General features: G+C 39.7%; 1 pseudogene; it reads left to right on the top strand.

Moving 5' to 3' along the window:
- Nucleotide 1: 1 nt before the first annotated feature.
- LOC100995583 (neuroblastoma breakpoint family member 6-like) lies at nt 2-14727 on the top strand (annotated as a pseudogene).
- The last annotated feature ends 10378 nt before the right edge of the window (nt 14728-25105 follow it).

Below are 25105 nucleotides of genomic sequence, written 5' to 3'. Positions count from 1 at the left end.
AATGAATAATCAGGAGCTGGTAATGGGTAGGTAAAATATGGAAAAGGCCTCAGAAAGAAGACAAGAGAGGTGTAGGTTGTCATGGATTCTAGATGCAAGGAAAAAATTGCAGATTGTATTGATTTAGTGCACTCACTCAACAGTGAAATAGCCCTGTTGACATGGTTGTCTATTTTCTTTGTGGTCCTTGGAAGCATAACCTGAGGAGAACTTACCAGCCTTAGGGATTTCCTGCACACACAGATGAGACCCGTTCTCTTCTGTAGTGAAAACCAGGAGGAGTTTCATATCTGCTTCCTACACAGTTGTCATTAGGTTCTTATTAGCTAAGATAAACAGCAAAGAGTTAACAAGGAGAGGAATTAGGAAGTAACTAGCAAAGTTAAACACCAAGAAAAGTACCTAGACCAAAAGTACTCGCTTTTCAAATCACAATATTAGAAGAAGAAGGCCTAGAAGTCACACCATCTCTGGAGTCTACAATGGCTCAGCATGTATTTTCTTGGCCATAGTATGTTACATTCAACCCAACTGAGCCACATGGTGTAGCAGCTGTTAGGGTTCTTCATGTGCTGTGTGTTACATCTACACCATACAGGGATAGCTGAGTCTCCTCCCTCCTCAGATCCTACCTGCCCAGTGCAATGAGCTCCAGCTGCTCTCTTCTTCTCAGGCCCCTGTGGCAGCCACACTCTGTTGCAGAGAGGAGGACTGCCTGTTCCCTCTTCAAGGGAACCACCCCTTTGCTTTTTGGGACCACTCACTTATGCCTCCTGTCAAAACAGGTTTAATCTTCTGTCATCTCTGTTATCTCTATCCCACCTGGCTCATCAGTGGAGGTACAGGAGGCTGAAGAAAAGGAAGTCCCTCAGAGCTCACTGGAGGAATATTCTGCCACTTGCTCAATTTGCCATGACTCTTCTGATTCCCATCAGCCTCAGAGGTGTGCCAAAATCACACCTGAGGAAGAGAAAGTCGACTCTGCTCTGGATGTAGGCAGTGAATCTTCACATTACGAAGGGGAGGAGGAAGTGCTAAACATTCTCCCATGTAGCCTCTATATTCTTTGTCCTTTGTACCTCTGCCTAGGCTAAGAAAGTTCAACTCTGAGGACAGGACCTATAGATACATATTGGTTTGAATCAGGAAGTGTAGGATTAAATATTAAACACAGATATCAGGTGGGTCAGGGGGCTTCCCTCTCCTCCTTAGCCCATGTCATGCCTTAGTCTCTCTGGCCCCAGTATCAGGTTATTGGACCTCAAGTAGGTGTGATAAACTCATACCCACCTGTGTACAGGAGGTATACAGGAGGCATCTGTCAGACCTCCTATCTTGGATCCAATGTCTTTTGTCTCCTGCAGTGATGTAATTTGTGTCCCTGAACAATGTCCTTGGAGTATGCCTGTCAAAGGTCATTGGCAGCCTTGCCTATAGATTTGGGGATGTCATTACCTTGGTTTTATTGCTCTCAGCTGCAGTCTCTATTCTCCTTTAAGTTGGCTTATCTTTAAATTGGCTTATCTTAGCTTAGCATTCACCTCAAAACCTGAACATAAACACTTCTATCTTTGCCTTGCTTATAAGTTCCCATAAAGCAAGCTGAGGCCTGAGTTCTCCACCCTACTAATGGCCAATTTTTCTGTGTAACACCATAGAATCTTTTTTATTATGCGAGGATTTTTAGAATTTATCCTTCAGTTCAGTCTTGTGTATAAATTCCTCTAAACATTCAACAACCATGACATCCACAGAGACAAGTCAATATTGCAGCAACACTTCTAGAAAGTAGTTAATCCAGTTCCTGAAGATCTTGGGGAAATGTTTTGTTTAACTGCTTAACAGACACAGGCCAGAGAATATGCAATTATGATGTACCAGAAGAGGAAGATTCTGCCCCATGGGCCTGGAAAGCAGGTTCATCTACTTCTTCCAAGACTTAACCTAGGGCATCCTAGACCTTTTCTCTAAGAATAACATATTCTTATGCTGAGAATGTTAATGCCCTTGTGTTATGATTGGACACTAATTTGGTCATGTGTGGAGTATGATTTGCTTAATGTGATCCTCTCTTCTGAATTTATTTGCAGAAAATCAAAATGATAATGAGGAAGAGGACGGGAAACAGCCAGTGTCCCCCAGGTAACTCTGATTTTTGAGCTGGTTGTTCAATAGTGACATCTGGAGGATGACATCAGGGAAAAATAGGAGTTTGTGAATAGGACTATTTTATCCATTCAGTTAACTACAAGTTATTCTTTTGAACAATGTTTTCTTTTTTCTTGTGGTACTCATATACATTTCAATCTCTTTCTTTTTTCTTGTACTCATATACATTTCAATCTCTCTCTCTCTTTCTTTCTTTCTCCTTCCTTCCTTCCTTCTTCCTTTTCTTTTCTTTTCTCCTTCCTTTCTTTTCTTTCTTTCTTGACAGGGTTTCACTCAGTCATCCAGGTGGAGTACAGTGCTACTATCATGGTTCACTGCAGCTTTGACCTTCCTGGCTCAAGTGATCCTCTTGCTTAGCCTGGTTTCCATTGCTTAATCCCTCTCAAGCATAGTAACCTACAATCAGTTGACCCAAGTGAACTCACCAAACTCATGGATTTTTTGATATCACTCGTCCTCTTCTGTGTGGTTAAATCCAGGGTGAGATACCTGTTAGGTGTCAGCATGTTGGCAAGTATTTGACCACAAGAGAAGAAAATTGAGTAAAACCCCAACTCCATATTATGTCAAAATATGTTGCTTCTTTTTTCTCATGAACTTCTAATCTGGGCAATTCGCTGAACATGAGCCATCTCTATCTCTCTATCTTTCTCTTTCTCTCACTATCTCACGGCAGCCACACTCTGTCCCACCAAGAAGAGAATAATTTGTACCTTTTATTAGGTCAGCCCCTTTGCTTTCTGCAACCGTTGCCTTATGCCTTCTGTCAAATCCATCTAGGACTCTGTGGTCCCTGACCCCCTTGAATCAACCTTAGACCTTCCTACCCCGCCAGTCTCAGCAGGGAGGTGCCACAGGTGGCAGAGCATGAAGTCCCCTGAGAGCCACGGGATGAATGTTGTTTGACTCCTTTGATTCCTGCTGACCTGTCTGACTCCCATCTGTCTTACAGAAGCACCTTGTACTCATTTGAGAAACAGCAAGTCTGCTTGGCTCTTGATGGGGGAGGAGTGCTCCACTGTGAATGTGATAAACATCCAAATGATGTCTCAGGTAGACCTCATAATCCTTGCACCCTGAGCCTCAGAGTGGGGCTTAGAGATGTCATCAATGTGCCCAGGAATCATAGACATGAGTTGTTTTGAATAATTTTTGTTTAATGCACATCTGATGTCTGTGCTTTGGCATTACCATATGTGCAAGTATTTGATAGCATGAAAGTGAATGAAAAAATTCATATCTTGCTACAATATTGAGAAAAAGAGATGTGGGGGATACAATATCTCTAAGAGTCTAGGAAGACTCAAGAGCCCATGTTCATTTGGCCACTGCATGCTGCTATGAATACAATTTATGCAAAAGTGCTCAATGCACCATGATGTCCCTCTGCATGCACTGTGTGTCATGGCTGTTTTGTACAGGGATCGTTCCATCTCCTTCATCCTTAGCTCATTGTCTGCTCAGTGCACCGAGCACCTGCTGCTCTCTCTCTTCTGCCCCATATGGGGAAGGATTGTTCTATCTCCCTGAGGGGCCTGCCCTTTCCTTCCTCTGGCCCCTCCTGTAGGCCTCCCTTTAGAGCCAGCTGGGCACTGTGGTTTGCTTCCCTCTGGTGTTTATCTTCAGTCTTCTTCATCCACCAGGCCCAGCAGGCAGCTGCTGGAGATGGAAGAACTCGATGTCTCAGAGGACGCACTGGATGAAATTTACTTGACTCCTTCAATTGAATATGACCTATGTGACTGCCACCAGGCTTACAGTAAGTAGCACCTTGTGCTTATTGGAGGAACAGCTCGCCTGCTTTGCTATGGATGCAGTCTGTGAGTACTTCATCCCAAAGGTCATAAAGCTCTACTTGTCTCCCTTCCAGGCAGCCTGTTTATTTTTTTGTTTCCTGCAATTTGTGCAGGCTAAGACATGACATCCTTGTACTTAGATTGTCTTGAGTCTGGCTCTTGGATCCAGTTTTAAACACAGACATCCAATGGGTGGAACTTTCCTCTTCTCTTGTCCTAGGTGACTCCGTTGTCACCAGGCACTTTCTCACAAGAGTGGGATGTGGGTATCAAGATAGGCCTGAGAGGGGGAATGGTGAGGGGCAATTGCAAATGTTCAGCCACCTGTAGCTCAGCTGAAGACATTTGTATGAAAGACCTCCTTCTTTAAGATAAGACATCTCTCTTTGATGAAAGTATGTTGCTAATTGCATTTCCTGGACAGTACCCTTCACTATTCTCTGGTCATCCAGTTGTGCTGGCAGTTTTGCCCAATTATTTTGGAGGTCTGTTTTCATGATTCCTATGTCCCAGGCCAGATTCTTAACTTCTTCTGAGGTGACTTCCCTCCAGCTGAAGCAGGCTAGTGTTCCATCCTGCCTGCATGGCCACGGCTTTCATTCTCTGTGGAGCACCAGTGATTTTTTTTCCATGTGTGGGTTTATAATTTCAATCATGTATCTGGTCTCAGTGTCATAGTGTCACGTAAACCATCACCAATGAGTGTCCCTGATGAGGTGCTGGCCTAACTGATGAGCAAAGCCCATCCTGTGGTTGGAACCATGTGGTTCCATCCCCATGATCTCCAGAAGATCCTTCCTGTTGAGTGGGCACCCTATGGGGCAGCAGCTTCACAGGGTGTGTGGAGAAAAAATCCAATTTTCATTTCTTCTCACTCATTCGATTTTTTGGAGTTCTGAGAGTTGCATGTGGATTTTTGAGCATTTTATCCATCAAATCATCTTGCGGTAGGAGCAAGTAACTCTGTCATGCTCTCCAATATATCTCACTATGTTCTAATGAAATTAGCAATTAACATATTGGTCCTGGATTGTGTTTTCATGGGTAAGTGTCTTTTGTGCTAGGATCATTCTGTTTCCTGTTTTCCGTTTCTCCTTGAGGTTCAAAGAAGCAAAGGCTTTTCTCAGGATCACAGGGATTCATGATACAGACAAAATATGCATTTACCTTGTCTCTGTTGTGTGCCATGCCCCTTGCCAAGTGAGCTCTGTCTATGCTTGTCTCTGGCCCATTCAGTGCTCAAGGGACACTCCCAAGTAGGTGGTGGCATCGCCATGTTAGAGCTGAAGGCTGTGTTGAGGCTCAGCAAGATCCCTCACTTGCCTCATAGGTGATGGCCTGACTAGTATTGGTCTCACAGCGCGGTCTCCATCTACTTCTCTGCAGTGGCTTCTTTCAGGGGCTGAGCTTGGATGGGTGCTCACCCTTTTTCCTTTTCCTGATTTCAAAATTATTTCAAATCATTTTGAAATAATTTCAAGTTAAACAGAAAAGCATCCAGTCTGGTACAAAGAGCTCCTGTAGCCCTGATACAGATTCCCTAAGAAAGAAAACCTCGTGCGATGGGTTTGAACTTCCTCCTCTGCACCAAGAGGACCTATAGACATCTACAGAACTCTCCACCCCAAATCAACAGAATATACATTCTTCTCAGCACCACATCACACTTATTCCAAAATTGACCACATAGTTGGAAGTAAATCACTTCCAACTTGTAGGGACATGGATGAAGCTCGAAACTATCATTCTCAGCAAACTATCGCAGGGACAAAAAACCAAACACTGCAGTAAACTATCGCAAGAACAAAAAACCAAACACCGCATATTCTCACTCATAGGTGGGAATTGAACCATGAGATCACATGGACACAGGAAGGGGAACATCACACTCTGGGGACTGTTGTGGGGTGGGGGGAGGGGGGAGGGATAGCATTGGGAGATATACCTAATGCTAGATGACGAGTTAGTGGGTGCAGTGCACCAGCATGGCACATGTATACATATGTAACTAACCTGCACAATGTGCACATGTACCCTAAAACTTAAAGCATAATAATATAAATAAAGAAAAAAAAAAGAGGACACCATGACAACAGCAAAGGAAGGATGGAGGACGGACCTGGGGAGTGCAAAAGGCTCCTTTGCGTTCTCATGGAGCCCACGATGGTGTGCAAAGGACGCATGGAGGGAATGAGACCCACTGTGAACCCCTCATTCCCAGCCAGTTGGTACTGACTCACCCCTCTTTAGTGGTCGTCCATCCACCTGCCCCAATATGGACTTATCCGCATCTGTTGCCTGTCTTGACCTGAGAACCCTCATCCAGTGCCGGGGCCTGTGTGAACTCTCTTATGTGGCCTTCTATGCACTGGGCCCCTAAAGACAGCTTTGCATGGAGAAGAAGCTGAAAGTGCAGGATAAGAAGAAAGAATAATTTAATCCCTAGCTTCATCTTGAATCACCTTCACTTACTGCATCGAGAAATGATCAGAGGTAGCCTTCCCAATCTTTGACTCAGTTCCTGAGGATGATCATTCCATTACAGGCATAACCTGGGAGACATCGCAGGTTGGATTCCAGACCACCACAATAAAGACAATATGGCAATAAAAAAACAAAAAACAAAAACAAAAAAAACCCAAACACTGCATGTTCTCACTCATAGGTGGGAATTGAACAATGAGAACACCTGGTCACAGGAAGGGGAATATCACACACTGGGGTCGGTCGTGGGGTGGGGAGAGGGGGATGGATAGCATTAGGAGATATACCTAATGTAAATGACAAGTTAATGGGTGCAGCACACCAACATGGCACATGTATACATATGTAACAAACCTGCACGTTGTTCACATGTACCCTATAACTTAAAGTATAATTAAAACAAACAAACAAAAAGAAAACCTTGTGCACTTTGTCTGTCCCCAGAGCCAGCACCTCCTCCAGTCCCTCCACGGGGAGATCCAGCTCCAGTAGGCTCTCCCTGGAAAGTCAGGAGCAGAAAGGTCCTGCTGTCCTCCACCCCCTGTCCTCAGAGGTTCTGCTCTGAATTGGGCTGTTCTGGTAAAGCTGTGGGGCTCTGCCTCAGAAACACCGCAGCCAAGATGGGGCTCCCCTGAGGAGGAAGGAAAATGCTCAGACATATGTCTCAGAAGTGCGATGTGTGCAGTGTGGGACGGCTCTGCCAGGGCATCATGAAACATGGGCCAGAGAGGCCAAATGCTTCTTTGCAGATGATTGGGATGAATGAATGCACCATGCAGACTGTACAAGGATGTATCCTGTGTGTGGGTTCACACACTATGTGTGAATAGTGTGTATAGGGCACAGCCTTGACCCCAGCAGCAGTGACACAGGAGGTCGGCTCTGCCGCATCCTCTCTCGGCAGGGAAAATGTTGGTAGAATCAGTGAGAAGATAACCTAAATTATAACTTGATCTTTTATCGGGGGCTTTTCCCTACCTGCCCAACTAATAAAATGTACAGTACTTCAGAAGTTTGAGAAAATATTTTATCTTTTCTTGTGCAAATTCTAGGAATATTCAAAGTATAAGTTTAATAAGACTCAGTAGTCTGAAAAATAGTGATAAAATGACATGATGAAATTAAGTAGTGATGATTAATAACATTCCTAGAGCTTGATTTTTGTCCAAATGCAGAGGACAAGAATGGGGAGACCTGCGTTTGAACAGTCTTTACCAACCAGATTTGCTGTTTCAAGATGTTTTCCCTGTCAGCCCAATATAAACTATCATTCAATCTTACTGATGTCCTCAGTGACTGATGGGTGATGATTAGTAAACTGTGTCCTGAGTAACTATGGAGGTCACACCAAGCCGAGAGTAGGGCTTGTGGACAAAGACCAGAGGCTGGAAGGCACCCAGTGCAGGGCTGGGGCCAGTGAGGGGCCATCCTGACTCCAGCGGAGAATTTGTATGAGGGAGTGGTAGGAAGGGATATTGGATGAGAATATCAGCCAGAAGTTAGAAGGAGCACAAATGCAGGGTGGGGGGTGAGAGTCATGTAGTGGGCAATGGAGAGAAAGTTTTCAGAAGTGAGTGGGAATGTGATAAGAACAGGGTGATAAAATTGGTGAGACAACTGCCAGTATAGAGATGGCAGAATCAGAGAAGGCAGTTAGGGAGACTGTATGAAGCCAGGCATGAGTGATGAGAGTCTGATATAACTGCTGTCAGGAAGGTGAAGTAGAGTAGATACGTGAAAGACATTTTACGAAAAACTTAAGGAAATCTTGGTGAGAATGAGGATGTGTAGAGGGAGGAGAGGGAGGAGCTCCACAGCAATGTGGAGCAGGTCCTGAAGGCTCCGTCCCCCTCCTGAGCTGACCTTGGATTGGCGGAGGCCGTTCGAAGTCTCTCATTAGGTCACCTTCTGAGAATGTGTGTTTTTCTCCCTATGGAAATATAAATAATTTTTATTAGGGAATACAGCCCAGACCCCACTGGAGGAGTGGGTAATATGAAGATTGAGCCTTGTGTTACCTCCATAAAGGACAACAAATTCTGATCTGTAGCACTTCTGGCCCCTAAATTTTCATAAACAGACTGATTCCTCTACTACATTGCTTAAGGCTGCTAATAACCACTGTATGGCAATAGAATGTATATGTGTGGGGAGGTGGTAAAACTATTATAGGCAACAGGAAATTCAAAATGCCCTAGGACCCTGAAAAGTTCACCTCACTTAGTATTTGGTCTATAATATTCCAACTCCCTTTTTCACCACTCCTTCCCAAAGCCTTGAGGCTCTAAATCTTCCCCTGTTCTTATTCTCCTATGTGTTTAGATAAACAACTCTTCCTCTCCTGTGTTCTGGAGGCTCTGTAGAACTTTCACTGTAGGACACAGGAAAAAGATAAATAATAATAATAGGCATGACCTTGTTAGACAATGCAAGCCCTCAGGGGTCAAGTGGGGGTTTTTCAGTAAATGGATACTCTAGCCTGGGCACCTGTGGTCTCAGCATCTCCAGTCACAGACATGAAAGGTGACATCGTCTTCGTTTACATGTCTGTCTTTGTGGCCTGGTGTACTGGGTGGTTTTATGGAGAGGCAGGGACATCAGAGATGGGCGTTTTGGGAATGCTTAGCAAAGGGGAAACTGAAATTGTTCCTACTGAACCCCCTTCTCCTTTCAGTTCCCACGCAGGAGGTCTGTCCCCAAGGGTCTTGGAGTGGAGACTTGAGCCACCGCCTGTCAGAGGTGCAATCTTCACATGCACAGCTGGAGCCAAGCCCCCTGGTGCTCAGTTGTATGCAATTGCAGCTGGACCAACGGTTTGATTATGGCTATGGCATAGTCAGGCGGTGCATTTCCTCCACCACCCGGACCTTCACAGCCAAATCTGATTCTGGGAACCAATGGCCCTTCCAAGGTAGGGAAGGAAAGGGGAATAGGAAACTCTAATCCAGGTGCTGGCTGTTATGGTGTTGTGGGTGGAGGAGACAAGCGGGCCTCTGCATGCTCACTGAGGATCAACTTGAAATCCACATTGCTCTAATGTAGTGAAGTGAGTAAGGACCTGGGATTTATGATCAAATCTGCTCTCAGGTCCTGGATTTGCCACTTACAGTTGTTCACCTTGGCCAAGTTATTTGTCTTTTTGGTATCTATATCTCATTTCCTCAGAAATTATATCTACCGGTAATCATTGTTGAGAGAATTAATTATGAGAATTTCCAGAGTGCTGTGTTCAATAAGAATTGCTCAATAAACCTATGAATAGATGTTATCTAATTCTTTTATCTTTCTGGCAAATTAACACTTAGAATGTGACTTCACATGTGTTTTTTCATCTGAGGTAGAACGATTTTTAAGATCTCTGCTTTTAAGGGACCCCTCTTCCTTTGCTTTCTCAGTAAGTCTCATTTGCCAATTTCCTCCCTCTCCTTCACCAACCCTTATTAAGCTAATTTCCCCCCATTAGGCACTTTCAATAACAATGTATTAGCCACATTTAATAAAAATAGAAATTCTGGTCCCACAAGTCAGTCTCCTGACATATCCAGCTTATTTTTTTTTCTGTTTTTATACTCTCTTTGAAATAAAGGGTAACTTTCATATGTAAAGAGTACAAATCAGTTTCTTTCATGATACTCCATTTAATTCACCATCTCCACAGCTATGTCCTCTGTTTTCTTCTCACGAGGATCCACTTCTGCTCAGATTTTCATCATTCTGGGTCATGTTCATCCTCACTCTCTGTCCCTCTCACTATCTCCTTATGGAGCCTCTGGGGCTGCCTGGTGCTCCTCTGTCAGGTGATGCCCCCATCTGAGACATCAGGAGATGCATGTTCTCAGGAGCCGGTGAGGGTCATGTGAAGTGATGAGCACCAGTCTGGCTCCAAGGAGAGGTTTCATGGAAAGTGCTCAGTGAGTGTCAGGGGTGCATAGTTCCTCACATGTGCTATGATAACTTGTAGTATTTAATCCTCTTTTCTTTCTTCCTGTCTCTCTTTTACTTCTCCATATATTCCAACAGCTCCAACCGGAACTAACCTTACTGCTTCAGACACTGTCTCTCCTGCTCACTTTTTTCCAGAGTCCTGAGCATGAACCAAGCTCCAGGCAAGAAGATAGAATGAATGCTTTCTGTTTCATTCTCCTTCACCTGGTGATTTCTTCTTGCTGTCTAACAGGTCATTTGTTTTTCAGCACACCTTCTATCTCATTCTTCTCATGTTTCTAATTGGTTTTTCCAACTTCAACAGAGCAGGATAATGATTATAATGTTATGTTCAATATCTCCTAAGATATTGAACATAATTATGTAATTATTCAATTAGATTAATATATATTGGTATATACACTTACATCATTTGTCATATACATTATATATATTTGGTTTGTATATTATATGGAGTGTATATATATGAAATATATATTTATGCAAGTTTTATAAATTCACCAGGTTTAGTCTTCCCTAGTTCTTTTCTTTCATGAGATGTTCCTTCAATTTTGATTTTGCTTGATTTTTATAATCCCCCCTTTAAAAAGCACGGCCTATATCCAGTATAATTTCCTTGCCTTTGCCTTATACTCTTGGGAGCTATTTGTGTTCACTAATTTAATTTTTCTTGAATATTTTTATCAGTTGGGGGCACTTTTGTCTTCCAGTAATCTTATCATTAATGTAAGAAAAATCAACAACAATAAAAAATCAAAGTGTCCCTACTGGCTTCACCTCACCTCTTGGACTTTTACATCTAAAGCCACTTTCTTTGATATTACTCTTGGGTAAAAGAATAAGTTACAGTAAGATCATGGATAATAGTGGATCCTGATGGCTGTGGTTTTATTTTCAGAGCTGGGTTTGGAGCCTTCCCTTAGAATGAAGAACCCTCCCCAACTGGAGGATGATGATCTTGAAGGTCCAGCTGACAACATGCATGGGTGTCAAGTCATTGGCCACATTCATGCCTCAAGTGTTCTGAAACAGATTATCCAAAGAAAACTGCTGTTGAGCAAGTTCAGACTGGCATGCAGATTCCCTTGCCTTCAAGCTTAAGGTACAGAGGTAATCACATCAATGGCTCTTAGATGCACTAATTCCTTATTTATTTCTGTCTATGATGACAGCTCATTCTCCCAATACATTTTTTTGGTCTTACTTCTGTGTCCCATGGGCTGCCACCCTGCCAAGCCCTCCCATCCTCATCTCCTGTTTGCTGTCTGAGCTCTACTCTGTTCCTACTGTTGTCCTGATAGTCCCTCTCCTGGCAACAGGAGAGACTGGCTCCACTCTCCTGACCCAAAGAGCATATTTTAAACTGCTGAACAGCAGTTCTTTGCCTGAAATCACAATTTTTTTTTTTTTTTGGCGTATTTGCTTTTCCTTCCCCAAACTCCATTACCTCTTTCTGGAGGGAGCATTGCCTTAATACATCATTTACACGTAGACTTTCCTCTTGGGTCTGATTCTGAGCAAACCAATAAAATCAACCCTTAATCCTCACCTTATACAAGTGAATGAGAAGTGTTAAAACTGAGCACAAGGAAGTCCAAGTAGAAATTAAATTAGAACCTGGGTGACAGGTGGGCATTCTCTACTGGCCTGGAGTCACATTTGTCTTCACCCTTTAGTCAGATGTGCAGCCTAGTGCCAAGGTGGATGGAGTTTTCAGGGACTCAATGTCTGTACCTCATGGACTCATTTGACCTGACATAAACTGGAGCACATTTATGGCACCCTAAGGGGAAATCAGTCCAAAAGTAGATGCAGAGGGCAGTACTTCAGAACTGCACAGATCATGAGGTGCATCCTAATCTCCCTTTAAAAATTTCTGATTTAAATTCAACTCAGGTGAATTTTGAGGCCAGAGAACATAAAAGAGCATTTTATGATCTAACTTTGGGAAAAGTGAGTCTAGGGCCCAGCTTTATGAATACCCAGGATGATAGACAATAATAGAGGACAATCTGTGCCTTGGACTAGCCCAGTTGACAAGACAGTAATTTAACTGAAATCATTAGAGGGAAGAATAAAATCCATAGAGCTGCTGGGAGTGAAGCCAATTGTGAGAGAAATAGAGAATGGAAAGAAAATGATGGGGAATTGGTTTGGTGCATTCGGTATCTCTAAATCATGCTGCCGTGCAATAAGCACCTGGTGAGATTTCATTTAACATAAAATCCTTGAACTCACACCTTGAGATTCTCACTTAACTGGTCTGCAGCATGGTTTGGGCATCACTAGCTTTCAAAAGCTCCCATGTGATTCTAATATGCAGCTAAAGATGACAAGGACTTTTGGTCTACTATGATCTCAGGCTATCAACATGGAAGGGCCCCAGATGTGTGACTACTTCTTAGAAAAGGCTAATCCATCAGTCATTGATGAGATTTGTGTTCCCATCTCCATAATACCATTTGTATAACTCGGTTAAAAAAAAAAGAGAAAAAATCCCATGAGAAAATGGATGAATTAGACCTCTCTACTTGAAGCACTTTTGCTCAAACTCTTTTGAATACAAGATAAAGTAAGAAATAATTAATACATTTAAATGAAGCATGCAGAAAACAATTTCTCCTTTTATCACACATAATGAAACTTAGTATTTTCCTTTTAACTTGTAAAATAAAACTTGCAGTTTATATTTCCCCACATTGATTTCACAGTCCACTAATGGGTCTAGCACTACAATATGAAAACTTTATTTTGGTCAATTATTGTAATTCAGTAAAATCCTTAAAGAGAACTCTTAAGTCTTATTCCCCTGAAGAGAGTATAATAATAAATCCAAACTGAAACTCAGGAAGTGATTGTATATGTGTACTTCCTTATGCCACTCTTGAAACTGGCATAAAATACTAAAAAGAAATCTTTCCCAAAAAAGTACATTGGGAAAAAAAGACTGGGAGGGGAAGGCGAACGTAGTAAAAATATAATCCTTTTCAATTTCTACTTTTGAAATTCATTGGTCTAAATATTGAGAATATTTCTAGAAATGTCTTAAGGTGTAAGTAGGTGTGGAATCAGTTTCCCAGAATTAGGGAAAATAAGTTGGGCCTTGGTTACAATACCTGCTCTCTCTCTTTGTTAATCCCACTTTGAGTCTCTACTTTTCCCTTTATTTCCTTGTCCCCTTTGGAATAACACTTACAATATTTCTTTGTTAAACCTTATTCCTGTCTTAGCCAAGGTCACCCAACAGGCTCTAATGACTGTTGAGACCTCTAGATTGAAGCATCTCCTCTCTCTTCCTCCAAAATTTATGAAAAGAACCTGAGGCCTGGGTTCTAGTTCCAGGCTTGTCAGTAGGCAAGTCATGTCACATTAGTTAAATGTTAGCCACATGGCATCAGTGGCTCCTTTATTGTTAAAGGCAGAACTGGACTTAGATGTTGTCTGAGGTCCCTGCTGGCTCTCACATGTAGGGCTCTTCTCATAGCCTACCCATTTCTCTCTAAAAGGCTGATACATAAGTTATAAGGGGGTGGGTTTCTCTGTAGAGGGTCCTCTCCTTCCTGCAGCCCTCTGTTCCTGAGTGTGCATGATTGATTCTGAGCACATCCTCACTGGAAGGTGTAAAAAGACATCACTTTGCTCCAGACAAAGGGGATGAGGAGGAAAGTGGTTGATGTTACAAGCTGCTGGTGGGGCGAGGGCAGGGTCCCTATATTCTTTTTTTTTTTAATTTTATTATTATTATACTTTAAGTTTTAGGGTACATGTGCACAATGTGCAGGTTTGTTACGTATGTATACATGTGCCATGTTGGTGTGCTGCACCCCTTAACTTGTCATTTAGCATTAGGTATATCTCCTAAGGCTATCCCTCCCCCCTCCCCCCACCCCACAACAGTCCCCGGTGTGTGATGTTTCCCTTCCTGTGTCCATGTGTTTTCATTGTTCAATTCCCACCTATGAGTGAGAACATGCAGTGTTTGGTTTTTTGTCCTTGCGATAGTTTGCTGAGAATGATGGTTTCCAGCTTCATCCGTATCCCTACAAAGGACATGAACTCATCATTTTTTATGGCTGCATAGTATTCCATGGTGTATATGTGCCACATTCTCTTAATCCAGTCTATCACTGTTGGACATTTGGGTTGGTTCCAAGTCTTTGCTATTGTGAATAGTGCCGCAATAAACATACGTGTGCATGTGTCTTTATAGCAGCATGATTTATAATCCTTTGGGTATATACTCAGTAATGGGATGGCTGGGTCAAATGGTATTTCTAGTTCTAGATCCCTGAGGAATTGCCACACTGAGTTCCACAATGGTTGAACTAGTTTACAGTCCCACCAACAGTGTAAAAGTCTTCCTATTTCTCCACATCCTCTCCAGCACCTGTTGTTTCCTGACTTTTTAATGATCGCCATTCTATCCAGTTAATTTTTGTGTATTGTAAAGCTCTGGGGTCCAGTTTCATTCTTCTGCATATGGTTAGCCAGTTATAACAGCACCATTTATTGAATCGGAAGTCCTTTCCCCATTGCTGATTTTTGTCAACTTTGCCAAAGATCAGTTGGTTGTAGGTATGTGGCTTTATTTCTGGGTTCTCTATTCTGTTCCATTGGTCTATGTGTGTAGTTTTGTACCAGTACCATGCTGTTTTGGTTGCTGTAGGCTTGTAGTATAGTTTGAAGTTGGGTAATGTGATTCCTCTAGATTTGTTCTTTTTGCTTAGGACTGCTTTATTTTTGGGGGATCTTCATATAAATTTTTGAATAGTGTTTTCTAATTATATGAAAAATGATGTTGGCAGTTTGATAGGAATAGTGTTGGATTTGTAAATATCTTTTGGAAATATGGACATTTTAACAATATTGATTCTTCCAATCTCTGAAAATGGAATGTTTTTCTATTTGTTTGTGTTGTCTCTAATTTCTTTCAGCAGTGTTTTGTAGTTCTTCCTGTAGAGATCTTTTACCTTTTTGGTAAAAACTAAAATCCCAGGTATTTTAGTTTTTTGTGGCTATTGTAAATATAATTATGTTCTTGATTTGGCTATCAGCTTCAATGTTATAAAGATAAAACATGGTATATAAAGATGCCACTGATTTTGTACATTGATTTTGTATCCTGAAACTTTACTAAAGTTGTTTAAAGTTTACTAAAGTTGTTTATCAGATCTAAGAGCCTTTTGACAGAGTCTTAAGGGTTTTCTAGGTGTGGAGTCATATTATCAGTGAAGAGAGATAATTTGACTTCCTTTTTTCCTATTTGGATGCCTTTTGTTTCTTTCTCTTGCCTGATTACTCTGGCTAGGACTCCCAATGCTGTGTTGAACAGGAATGATAAAAGTGTGCATCTTTGTTTATTTTATTTTATTATTATTATACTTTAAGTTTTAGGGTACATGTGCACAATGTGCAGGTTAGTTACATATGTATACATGTGCCATGCTGGTGTGCTGCACCCATTAACTCATTTAGCATTAGGTATATCTCCTAAAGCTATCCCTCCCCCCCCCACCCCACAACAGTCCCCAGAGTGTGATGTTCCCCTTCCTGTGTCCATGTGTTCTCATTGTTCAATTCCCACCTATGAGTGAGAATATGCGGTGTTTGGTTTTTTGTTCTTGCGATAGTTTACTGAGAATGATGATTTCCAATTTCATCCATGTGTGCATCTTTGTTTTGTTCCAGTTCTTAGGGGGAATGCTTGCAACTTTTACCCATTCAGTATGATGTTGGCTATGGGTTTGTCATAGATGGCTTTTATTATTTTGAGGTATGTTCCTTTGATGCCTAGTTTGTTGTGAGTTATTATCATGAAGGAATGTTAGATTTTATCAAATGCTTTTTCTGTGTCAATTGAGATGATCATATGATTTTTGTTTTTAATTCTGTTTATGTGGTGAATTATTGATTTGCATATGTTGAACCAAACTTGCATCCCAGGAATAAAGCCTACTGTAGTTGATCAGGGTGAATTAACTTTTTGATGTGCAGTGGATTTTGTTTGCTTGTATATCTTTTTTCTATATAAAAATTAAAATAAGCATATATACTTCTAAAACTACCTATTGATATTTTTATAAAAATACTGTTAAATTTACAAATTAATTCAGAGAGATTTGACATCATTATGATGTTGAATCTTCCCATACAGTAAAATGGTATGCCTTTCAATTTTTTCAAATTTTCTTTTGGGTTAGTTACTAGAATTTGAAGATTTTCTTATTGTAGTTATAGAACATTGCTTGCTAAGACTATGAGTAGCTATTTTATATTATTTCTCATGTAAATGGAGTAATGTCTTTCATTATATCTTCTAACTGTTGAGTATTTATGTACCTGAAAGCCATTGATTTCTATATTTTAAATTGTTCCTTGCTAACTTAGTAAAATTCATTGTCATAGTTTTTCAGTCAATTTAAGGCAGAAGATACTCCAGGTATACAATAAAATGATTTGTACACAGTGAAAGTGTTACATCATTCTTTCCAATTTTAATCCCGCAGTATCTTTTGTTGTTTGATCACACTGGGCAGGACCTAGAGTATGATGTAATGTGCTAGTGGTAAATGTCCTCACGTCATTCTGACTTGGTGTTTCTCTATAAGCTTGAGGCTGGCATGTGGGTTGCAAAGAACATCTTTAATCATGTTAGAGTAGTATACATTTAGACATTTGTATGGAATATTTTTGTTATTTATTCATTTATGCATATCAAGAATGGTTGCCAAATTTTGTCAAATGCCATTTCATTGTCTACAGAGAGAATCGTATGTTTTTTCTCTTTACTTATACAAATATGGTAGAATATACTAACAGATCCTAATACTGAACCGTCCTTGAAAAAACCTACATAGTCAGTATGTATTGTTCCTTGTGCTGCTAGATTGTCTTTCCTAATATTTTAATAACAATTTTTATACTGATACGCATAAGTGAAAGCCAGCTAAGGTTTTCTGTTTTGGGCCATCTTTATGATCTGTATCAAATTTTGCTATTAATATTATAATCACATAATTTTTTAAAAAATGTGTATATATTATTTCTTTCTCTTTTGTTTTTTATCTTTTTCATATTTTGAAACAATCTCTGTAAATGGCCTGGACTTAGGACTCTTTTCAGAGCTGGTAAATTAGTTGTTTATTTTTTTCCAAAATTTTCTTTGAAAATCAGTTTATATAGAATTTTTTCATTTCCTGACACCAGTTTTTATAAATTATACTCTCTTAGGAAAATACATATTTCATTCATCTTTTCATAGAGTTAAGCAATGAAGTCTAGTGTTATCCTTTAAATTTTTTCACTTTCTTTGTTTATTTACCCTTTTCTATTTCATTTTTTTTGGTAAAACTATTTTTGTAATAAAAATTTTTACAAAGTTTTTATAATTTTTATTAAATATATTCTCTATCTTCAGAGTATAGAGTTAGATCTGTCACAGTCAGGCCTATCTTGTTAATTCTGTCAGTCAGTCCTCTTTGGCTCCATTTGTCTTTGGCCCAGAAGAATTTTGTGGGGTGGTACAGTAGGAGGGCCAGACCAGGGCCTTCCAAAGCCTTTGGCGTAGAGTAGGTTATTGTTTTGCCTGGGTCTAGGATAGTACTGTCATCCACACATCGGAAGAGTTAAAATTAAAGACTGACAGTATAAAGTATGGGTGATAAGGCAGGGCTTCTGGAACTCCAAACACTGCTGATAGTAAATTGGTATGTAAATTGATATAAACACTTTGGAAAACTCTTTGGAGCATCCAATGAAGTCTGTGACAGAAATTCAACTCTAGGTATCTACCCAACAGAACTGTATACATATATGTGCTAAAAGTCAGTACAATAATATTTGTAGCATTTTTGTTCATAGTAGTTCCAAACTGCAAATACACCAAAAGTCCATCAGCATTAGAATGAATAAATAAATTATGGAATACTCATTCATTAATTCATTCATTAAATGGAATACTATACAGAAATAAAAATGAATGAGATACATGTGACAATATGGAAAAGTCTCACAATGTTGAGCTAGAGAAATGTGACCCAAAATAATATGTTCTGTATAATTTTATTTATATAGAATTCAAACATAGACAAACTAATGCCTGGGGACAGAAGTCAGGTTTCTTTCGAGGAGGAAGGAAAGGCTGCTAATTGCGGGCACTTGAGGGGGATTTCTGGAATGCTGGTAATGTTGTATTTCTGAATCTGGGTGGTTGATAGATGGGTGTGTTTTTCTGTGATGAGCCATCAACCTGTACGTGTGTAATTTTGAACTCTTCTATACATATGCTATAGTTCAACAAAAAGAACATTTGAAAAAATCTTGGGGTCCCATATCTGTTGGATTTTCCCTGTCCTGGGAAGATCAGCCTTCTTTTGCAACTCTTTTGACTCTTACTCTCTTGTGTTTTCTTGCTTAAGGAACTGAGAAAGTGGAGGGCTCTGTGTCCACACTCTGAGATGGCTGAGTATGGATGCTGCAGCCCCATACAGATGATCTGCCACATCTTCCCTCCTAGTAGCTCTGGGAGGGCCATGTAGTTTAGGATAAGAGGGCCAGAACTTGACTGGGTGGACTCATTGAAAATTAGACAGATCTTCAGAGCAGGTACAAGTTTTTGTGCAGAAACAGCAACAAACTCCAAATTGGAGTGGCTCAGTCAGGTATAAAGAGTGGGTACTAATCTGAACATGGGAAATGAAGCCAGCAAGTCAGAAACCAGAACAGATAGAGCTGCGGTTGAGTACAAGGGTAAAGCATGAGGGTGAGGATTGATTGAGGCACTCACTCTGCCTCCTTGTAGGTACACAGACCATTCAGGGAGCAGGCTGGGAGAGGATGCAGGGGACGAGCACCTGACCAGTGACACCTTCCGTATTTTAATCTGCAAATGGTCTTGAAACAATATTTGTTCTAAGCTCAGACTTCAAAATTTATAAAAACAAGCGTATGCTCATGACAGCATGCACAGTATCCATTGAATGGAACACCTGGAAGTTAGCTGTCTTCTCTAGGGAATTAAAATAAAGGTTTTCTGGCAAGGTGCTTATATCAATTGCTACCCATGGTACAGTTAGAGCTTAAAATAGCAGAAGGGGCAGGAGTGGGAGTTGTATTGAACTTTGTTTGTCTTTGAATTTTGTTAGGGTCAGAGTAAAACGCAAGAGAATGTTTTGCAAAAACCAGGAAGTCAGAAAGTATTTTTATTCCAGAACAGTTCAGTTGGTGTTAAAATGTCAATTAAATTCAGCAGATGGTTAGCTATACTTTCTAAGGTCAATTATGTAATTTCAGAATTAAAAGGCTGACAAATTGAGCACACATCTATTCCATTTCTTCATCTAAATATATGAGACTTGTCTTTAAGTCTATTTAATAAATATTTGCCACTTGTCCTCCCCCCTCATCCCCCAAACCCTCCAACATACTTGGTAATGAAATAGCCATGGGGCTAGGGCATGGGAATTACTTCATTTAGTTTTTCTTGGCCTGACTGTATTATTATCTCAGCTTTTCTACCTGATGGATGATGTTTCTTTTTTAAATGGTGTTGCAAAACGGAAGAAATGAAAACAAGAAACTTGTCCAAAGTCACTCAGATAGATATTGGCAGAACTAGAACTAGAGTTCAGGCATTCCTGTTGTAGCCACTGAGGATTTATTCATTGGATGGGTTTGACATGGGGTCTTGCACAGATACACCTGTTCACTGCTTAAATCGTCAAGTCACAGAAAAGCATTTAACAGTCACAAGGAAAGTCCAATCTGGACAGGACACACAAACAGAAGCCAGTGTGTCTTATTTATTGGTGTTTAGACCTAATCTGGAGATAGCAAGGAAGCAATAGAGGCTCTTATCTCTGACAGAAGCTTGGCAGGGCAGGTCAACAAATTACGAGAGAGATAGAAAACAACAAGGGCTACTGGCCTCATCTGGTTCTCTTTTTATTTATTCTTGACAAACGTGATTTATGAATCCCAGATCTCTTGTCCCATTATAGGATGGAACTATCTGCTTTGTGCCCTGACACTATAATTTTGTTCTAAGCCATTCTGTCTACTCTTGTGCATTTCCTGGCCACATTTATACACCCACTTGTCAGTTCCATAAATCATTATAGATAAGCAAATCCTTCTCTTAACCTTTGTAAAGATAACATGACCAATATTTTCTGAACACATTCTTGCCAGGCTTGCTTTGGGGAGATAAATGTGGCCTGTCTTGATGGTGCATCACTACACAATAGAGTGATTTGTGAAGAGGGAGTGGGGCTCGTTCATTGTGGCTTACCTGGAGACTTTTCAAATGTCTTTTTTTTTTTTTTTTAAAGAACGCTGGTGAGTTGTAGACATAGTAAGGATATTTGACAAAGGCTTTGTGATTGGAGTTTTTGCAGCTCTTTTTATGTATCAAAGTGGTGGTAGAATGTGAAAGTTTTATTACAGTCACTTGAATTATCCAGATATTCTTTTTGAAGGATATGAATGTTAGTTATATATTTTTTCTATATGTTTACATAGACACCACCAAAAGTAGCCTCTTTCCAGCTTCAAAAGCCACATGTTTGCAGTCTGCCTCTAGAATGAAGAAAACTCAAGTAAGATTCAGAGAAAAAATGAAATGTATGTGGCCCATGGGAAGAGCACTTTACTACAACATAACCATAATATTGCACATCAATAGAAAACCACATGCAGCATAAACTTCAGAAAAGAAAGTTGTATTATGGTGGAAACACAGGCTGTGGAGCCAATAGGGATGGGTTTTCATCCCTATTTGTCAATGGAGTGAACTTACCCAAGTACCTATCTTGAGTTCACCTTTTCTGCTCCCTAATAAAATGAGTATAATGTATATCTCAGTCTTGTAAGGATTAAAAGAGATAATATCCTGGCTTTCAGTGAAGAATATTTTTTCTACCTAGGTATGGAGAATTGGAATGATCATCCCCATTCCTCAGTTTGTAGTACATGGTTATCCTTATTTACTGCACAGTCTCTCTTGTATTATTTTATTTATTGTCCCTTCATCTCCCATTCCCAATCTTGTTTCCTGTTCCCAATGGACACTCACTCTTGTATGTCATTCCAGAGGCTCACCCGGCTTCTGATATAAGCTCTTATAAGCAAGGGTAAATCGGAGGCGCCTGCATCATGGTCTTCAAATCATCCCACCTGCTGCCCTGTGCTCAGGAGCTGGGAAGCTGAGCTTCAGCTCCAGGCCTGTCTTTAATTCAGTTCAATCCACAGAATCCACAGAATCTATGGAATGCCAGGTGATACACTTCAGTGTTGGTAGAATGAGGTGAGGGCTTTATTTGTTTCAAGATATAAATACACACACACATACGCACTCACACACAGAGGATATACATATGTATGTACACATATAAACATATATTATAAATATATATTCTGAAACAAATAAAGTATGTATATGTAAAGACACACACAAAGTATACACACACATGCATATACATATATATGCTTTTTTTCTTTTCCTTTTGAAAGGATATCATGGTGTTTTTTTTTTCATAGCATTCACTTAGGCTTCTCATGTAGATCTATAGGGTTATTTTTTATAGTGCACCCCCCCTCTTTTTTTCTTTTTGCTGCTGGAATAAGGAAAGCCCTTTCTGAATATGATCTTTGCCACTCGTTGGGGTGGGAACTGATGCCCTTGGTCCTGTTCTAAGTCCATGCAGGTTCTGCTGGAATTTTCTTTGAAGGTGGATGAATGTGAATAATTCCCAGCCTGGTTCATTCTGGGTCCCTTGGCAGGGAAACATGGAATCATGGAATATTTTTTTTTGACTTCCACTGTCTTTTTCTTTCTTAAACAAATGGGGTTCATAACAATCTTTAGTCTGCATTATCTACTGCTATTAGAGCATACAGGGCTTCCTTTTTTGGGGACCCTTTCTCCGCAGACTCAGTTTCCCCCTCTTTTCCTCTAGGGTTGTTTTCTTGGAGTTGCAGGTGCAATTAGGTATAGAAATAAAGATTCGGAGGGATGTGGGAGTTGTGAGAGTGGGTGGGTACAGCACCCTAATTGCCACAAAACCAGCTACAGCAATAATAGAAGTTTTATTTTGTAAACTTTGAGGCTATTAACAGATAAAGTTTCCCAATTTGGTTTAATTTTAATTATAGAGACTGCTTCATAAAATGACGCTTTCATGCCTTTAATTCTGTTTAATTAGATGTTTATATTACCAACATTTTTCTTTATTATTATTGTTTTGTCAATAGTTTAACTTTTAGTCTCTTTGTGCCATTTTGTTTCAGGTGTTCTTCCTTATATGTAGGACATAGTTGGGTTTACTTTTTAAAACAATCCGAGAATTTTCCCCCTTTGGTAGGGGAATTTAACACAGCAATTTATTTTTCAAAATTATTATTTATTTTTATAGGTACCTAGTAGGTCTATATATTTATGTGGAACATAAAATATTTTGATATAGGCATACAATGATAATAATCCCATCAGGGTAAATGGGTTGTCATCACCTCAAGTACTTATTCTTTCTTTATGTTACAAACATTCCACTTATACTCTCTTACTTTAAAATGTACAATAAATTATTGTCGACTACAGTCACCCTGTTGTACTATCAAACTCTAGATCTTACTCATTCTATCTAACTGTATTTTTGTACCCATTAACCATTTCTATTCCCCCCACCTCAACTACCCTTCCCAGTCTCTGGTTACCATACTTCTACTCTCTATTTCCATGAGTTCAATTGTTTTAATTTCTAGCTCCCACAAGTAAGTGAGAACATGAGAAGTTTGTCTTTCTGTGCCTGGCTTATTTCTCCAGTTCCATCTATGTTGTTGCAATGTCAGGATCTCATTCTTTTTTTATGGCTGAATAGTATTCCATTGTGTATATGTACCAAATTTTCTTTATCCATTCATCTGTTGGCAGACACTTAGGTTGCTTCAAAATCTTAGCTATTGTAAACAGTGCTACAATAAACATGAAGAGTGCAGATAGCTCTTTGAATTACTGATTTCCTTTCTTTTGGGTGTATACCCAGTAGTGAGAGTGCTGGGTCATATGGTAGTTCCATTTTTAATATTTTGAGCAACCTCCAAACTGTTCTTCATAGTGGTGTACTAATTTACACTCCCACCAACAGTGTATGAAGATTCTCTTTTCTCTACATCCTTGCCAGCATTTGTTATTGCTGGATGAAAGTCAGTCATTTTAATTGGGATAAGATAATATCTCATTGTAGTTTTAATCTGCACTTCGCTGATGATCAATGATGTTGCACACCTTTTTATATGCTTGTTTGCCATTTGTGTGTCTTCTTTTGAGAAATGTCTATTCAAATTTTGTACTCATTTTAAAATCAGATGATTCTTTTTTTCCCATTGATTTGTTTGAGCTCCTTATATATTCTGATTATTAATCCCTTATCAGATGGGTAGTTTGCAAATATTTTCTTCCATTCTGTGGGTTGTCTCTTCCATTTGTTGATTTTGCTGAGCAGACACTTTTTAACTTGATATGATGCCACATGTCCATTTTTGCTTTGGTTGCCTATGCTTGTGGGGTATTACTCAATAAATCTTTGCCTAGACCAACGTCCTGGAGAGTTTTCCCAATGTTTTCTTTTTGTAGATTCATAGTTTGAGGTCTTAGATTTAAGCTTTTAATCAATTTTTCTTTCATTTTTGTATATGGCAAGAGATAGGGGTCTAGTTTCATTCTTCTGCATATGGATATACAGCTTTCCCAGCACCATTGACTGAAGAGACTGTCCTTGCCCCAGTGCATGTTTTTGGCACTTTTGTTGAAGAAGATAGCTCAGGCCATTTTTGTTCTAATTGAAGTATTTAGTCTTTTAACAGCTTTCTTATCTGCTTGTTCATCTACATACTTTCTTTACTTTTAATTTCCCCCATCACTTGTTAATAATATGTCATGCTTTCAGTTTTGCTTTTGTAGTTCATCTTTTCTAAGACACATTAATCTCTATTTTTTCTTTAAAATTTGAGATCAGTTCAATGATTATGTCTTTCCTAAGTTATTCTTGGAATTAAAATTGCTTATATTTATCTCATTTATCATACCGTTTCCTGATTTTTGACACTCTAATTTGGTATTATAAGTCAGACTATTAGTACTGTTTAATCATATTTTAATATTACACTGTCTATAGATTTGATCCTGTTCTTTATGAACATCAAAACAGAAATCAACTCTGACTTTGTGTTTTTGGTTCCTTGGCCTATTTTCTCACATGAAACAATGGCTTCTTCATTTTTCCAGTTAGCTTTTAATTCCAGCCCATATTTTAGCCTATCAATTTTCAAGTTGATTTTGCACTTTTAAAACAGAGTTGATACATTCTTATATTTTAAAGCACAAATCAGACTTATACAAATAGTTTTTTTTACATTTTTTATCAGCTTCTTCCAAGTGTTTGCTATGCTTCTGAATCATGTAGGTAATAGAGGAAAAGATGAATGAAAGATGGCTCCTAGGATTTGGTGGGGGGAATCTAGTGGACTGTTTTGCCATTAGAACATTCCATTTTGGACACGTTAATTCCCGATATCTCTTAGATAATCTTCTAGTGCCATCTAAAGTTTAAAGCTCACAAGAGTTCAAAGCTGGAGATGTAAATGTAGTTGTCACCTATATGTAGGTCCTACTAGAAACAACAAGACTTGAGTTTATCAGGGGAGGGTATAAAGAG

This window comes from Pan paniscus, chromosome 2 (assembly GCF_029289425.2).
Source record: "Pan paniscus chromosome 2, NHGRI_mPanPan1-v2.0_pri, whole genome shotgun sequence".
In the NCBI taxonomy this organism is placed as follows: Eukaryota; Metazoa; Chordata; class Mammalia; order Primates; family Hominidae; genus Pan; species Pan paniscus.
The sequence above is the reverse complement of the archived record's forward strand: the minus strand, read 5'-3'. Positions and strand labels throughout refer to the sequence as shown.